Here is a 4,922-nt window from a genome sequence, read left to right as displayed (position 1 = left end):
GGGGAGTAGAATAATATAGCAGGTTGGTAGATCAAGTACGATCGAAATCATGTGGCTTGGGATGATTGAGAGAGTTGCATGCTTTCATTTTTTGAAACTATTTTATTTAATACTTTAATTACGTTTGAAATTGTTGAACTTTTGATACTTTGGTTTTTGGGCCATTATGGTTCCAAATTGTAGGAGGCCTCAATATTTCATTAATTATGGTTTTTAAAAGTTAGTTGACATTTAATTCCGCTGCGTAATTCTGGTAATAGCCTTAACCGTTATCACGGTGGCGGTAATGCTTTGGTAATTCCTTTATTTTAAGTTGGAAAATGGTTTTATAAAAGCAAGAAATTATTAGGGTGTTACAAAGTGGTATTTGCAGAGCTCTAGTTTGAGAGCTGCTTTTCATTAACTAATAGTGCAAATTGGTAAATCCTTAAACTACGATTGCGGAACTTTAGGATTTTCAATAATTATTTTCCTAAAGTCAAAACGTATTATTTTGAGTACTCAATATTTTAAAGGTCAAATATCAATTATTTTGGGTCGTTTGAAATGAGTTGAAAAGTTGGATTATTACGTAAAAAAATTTTTTTTTTCCCGAAATTTTTTTTTATTTTATTCGAAAATTTCGAAATTATTTCGAATGTATTTTAATAATTTCGGAAATTATTTTATTTAAATATCCGAATTATTTTAATTATTTATTTATTTATTTATTTATTCGAATATTTTCTTCGAATTTATTTTTTTATTTATTTATTTTTCGGATTTCTTTTATTTTATTTTAAATTATCCAAAATTTATTTATTCATTTATTTAATTAATTAATATTTTTTATTAATTTTCGATTTTAATTTAAATAATTTCAACAAAGTTAGGAGTTATTTCTTAATTAATTTCGAAAATTAATATTATTTTCAAGTGAGAAACGGGTAGATTAAGAAAGGGCATATTAGTTTAAGTATGCATCTTATGTGATTATGTGGAATATTAATTGCCATGTATATGGTCTAATCATGTTTTATCTTGCTTTATGTGATTAATTGCATCATATTTCATGTTGAGCATATATTTGTGCATTGAAATTGTATGGCTCCACAAACTATTTATTGTATCCCTTGGGTTGGAATTTTTATGGAAACGCGTTAGTAAGACTTTTGAGTTGTGAATTTTCAGGAATTAAGGATGCTACCTTCTAAGTTCACCAGTCTAGGGTACTTAGAGAAGATGGATAATGAGACTCCTCGCACGTATGTTCAAAAGATCGTGTTTGCTTGTGACTATTTGGCTTCGACCAAGGATATGCCCCACCTTAGGCACAAAGATATGATGGCTAGTATGATTATACATTGTTTACCACATAAAAACCCCTACATAGACCTCAAGAATAGGTTCAGTGACATGCATTATGGTGATGGTACCCCTAATTGGTACAAATATGGGACTAGTGATGGTAGGTGGAAGTATGATTCTGAGGTTCTTGCTACTATCCTAGAGGTTGCGGAAATTAGCTATGAGGATGGAAAGTATTCTGCGGGTCTAGGTATGGGCTATGGAGGAATAGAAAGTGATGGTGAGGATGGCATGATCCATGATGAGCAAGCTAGTGATGTTGAGGAGGATAGTGATGATGATGTGGTAGAGATTGAAAATCCTAACCCTATAGTTCCTGAACCAACCATTGAGATATCCAGTGGATCTGAAGATGAGCTTGAAGAGAATAATGTGGTTGATAGTGAGCCACAGCAAAATGATGAGGCTATGGAGGAAGACTCGGATCCGGAAGAACACTTGGATGATCCTAATGATCGAGACTTTACTCCAGAGCAATACAAGGAAAGAAATGATCGTCGTGATGACGTTAGTCTCTAGAGAAATGTAATCCTTAGTTTTATTTTTCGTTGATTAATAAAGTGGCAAAGCTACTATTTATGGTTTTAGTTTTATTATAGTTGGAGAATAAATGTTATGGCATTAGTGGATGTAAGACTTATTCATTAGAATTTTAATAAAAGAATAGAATTTCCTTTTTCGTTATCCTTTAAGTTCAATTCTCAATCCTAAGTCTTGTGGGTATCGCAAAGGGATTATTTGTTATTTCTTCAATGAAATTTTATGTGCAAGGTGGTTTAGTAGCAACCATCTAAATTTACTTGCATCGAATAGTGGGGTGAGAAGGCCCAAGAATGGCGCCAACTCTTTCCCCCTAGGTTGCGCTTAAATGTGTTCTTGTTGTGAGTAGGTTCGTTGTCGAACTAGTGCCTTAGTGATGGCATGTCCAACCAATATTAAAGTTAGCCTTTTATTTACTCAGGAGAAGGGATATGGCTAGCCAAGAGATTTCTGAAGTGGTTAGACAACTAGCTGAGGTAGTTCGTGACCTAGCTCAAACCAGATAAAACCCAATGCATGATCCGGCTGGGGAAATGTTTATGAAAATAGCTCAAAGCAAGCCTCCACTCTATAGCGGAGAGATTGAACCAAGTGTGTTGGAGAACTGGTTGAGAGAGTTTGATAAACTCATCGTAGCTGTGAATTGCCCCGAAAACCTTAGGGTGAATAGTGTTGTGTACTACCTAAGAGGTGAAGCTGATTTATGGTGGCAACGATGTGAAAATACCCTTAGAGCCACACCTAACTTTGGATGGGAAGCATTCAAAACTGCACTAAGGAACAAGTTTTACCCACCTTACCTGAAGAAGCAAAAGGCGCAGGAGTTCATTGAACTCAAAATGGGAGGTCTGTCTGTGACAGAATACTATTCTAAGTTTATAGAGCTGTCTAGGTTTGCTCCTGAAGTGGTGGCAACGGAGGAGCTCAGGGCTCAAAGATTTGAGAATGGTTTAACCATGGATTTATAGCTGTTGTTGTCTGGAGAGACCTTTACCTCGTTAGACACCCTGTACGGAAAAGCTGCTCACTTGTATGGGTTACAACAAAGGAAGAACGGTAGTGCTGAAAAGAGAAAGGATGGTGGAAGCTCGAATCAAGGGAATAACCAACAGAATCAAGGGAATTTTAAGAAGCACAAAGGAAAGGGGAATTTCCAGTTTAGGGCTAACAATGGTGGTAATCGCAACAACCAAGGTGGTGGAAATCAGTCTGGAAGGAATGGAGTACGGACCTACAAATGTAGGCGTTGTAACATGAATCACCCTGGAAAGGATTGTGATGGAAATTTGGTGACTTGTAGATTCTGTCGGAAGTTAGGCCATAGGGAGTATGAATGCTATTCTAAGAACGGAAAACCTAATCAAGGTAATCACCAAGGAAATAACCGGAACAATCAGAACCGGAATGGGGGAAATGGAGGTGGAAACCAAAGGAACTACCAAGGTGGTAACAATGGCAATAGCAATGGCAATCACCAGAACCATGGGAAGCTTGGAGGAAACCAACCACAGAATGGGAACCGAAACAACAATGGGAACACCAATGGAGGTGGCTATAACAAAGGAGTTACCCAAGGAAAGTTGAATGTGATATCTATGCAAGAAGCGGAAACTTCCTCTGACGTCATAGCGGGTACTTTTTCTATTAATTCCGTTTCAGTTAAAGTTCTATTTGTTTCTGGTGCGACTTATTCTTTTATATCAGTAGATGCTTTGGGGAAAGTAGGGTTGAAAGAGCCTGAATCAATTGAAGTACCTATAGTCATACCTACTGGTAGTATAGTGAAGTGTACCAAAATCCATAGAGATGTGCCTATGACCATAGCCAAGACCGTGTTCTTATCTAACCTAATCGAATTCGAGTTAGGAGAGCTAGATGTAATTCTAGGGATGGATTGGTTGGCCAAGTTCAAAGCCAAAATAGATTGTGAGAAGCAGAAGGTTCACTTGAGGTCTAGTCTAGGCAAAGTAGTGTCATATCGTCGTTTTGGTAAACCTAAGAACGTAGGAATCATCACGGCAATGGAACTCGTGAAGCTAGTCAGTAAAGGGAACCCAGCCTTCTTGTGCAGTGTGAGAAATCTAGAGCATGTGATCAAGGATCAGCCTGAGGATATTGCAGTAGTCAATGAATTCCTTGATGTATTTCCAGAAGAGATCCCGGGGATGCCTCCCAATCGACCTATTGAATTTACCATAGATTTTGTGCCTGGAACCGCCCCTATTTCAAAAGAACCTTATCGAATGGCTCTAGCTGAAATGAATGAATTAAAAAGCCAACTAGAGGATCTATTGGAGAAAGGTTATATTAGGCCAAGTGCATCGCCTTGGGGAGCACCAGTGTTGTTTGTGAAGAAAAAGGATGGAAGTATGAGGCTCTGTATAGACTACAGGGAGCTCAATAAGGTCACAATAAGGAATAAATATCCATTACCTAGGATAGAAGACCTATTTGACCAACTAAAAGAAGCAGGAATCTTTTCAAAGATCGATTTGCGTTCGGGTTATCATCAATTGAGAATCGTTGTCCATGACATACCAAAGACTGCATTCAGGACTAGATACAGACATTATGAGTTCACTGTTATGCCTTTTGGGTTAACCAATGCCCCTGCAATATTTATGGACTTAATGAACCGTGTATTCCATGCCTATTTGGACAAGTTTGTAGTGGTTTTCATAGATGACATCCTAGTGTATTCAAAGAGTGAAGAGGATCACGTGGAACACTTGAGATCTGTGTTGAGTACCTTGAGAGATAACCAGTTGTATGCCAAGTTCTCAAAGTGTGAGTTTTGGTTGGAAAGAGTTGCATTTTTGGGACACTTTGTATCTAAAGAAGGAGTGGCAGTTGACCCTGCTAAGATTAAAGCTGTTAGTGAATGGCCTACACCCAAGAGTGTGACTGACATTTGCAGTTTTCTGGGATTAGCTGGCTACTATAGAAGCTTTGTGCAAGACTTCTCTAGGATAGCCAAGCCCATGACTACCTTGATGAAGAAGGAAACCAAGTTTGAATGGAGCGACCAGTGTGAG

The sequence above is a fragment of the Spinacia oleracea genome, chromosome 5 (assembly GCF_020520425.1).
Source record: "Spinacia oleracea cultivar Varoflay chromosome 5, BTI_SOV_V1, whole genome shotgun sequence".
In the NCBI taxonomy this organism is placed as follows: domain Eukaryota; kingdom Viridiplantae; phylum Streptophyta; class Magnoliopsida; order Caryophyllales; family Amaranthaceae; genus Spinacia; species Spinacia oleracea.
Note: the sequence above shows the minus strand (reverse complement) of the source record.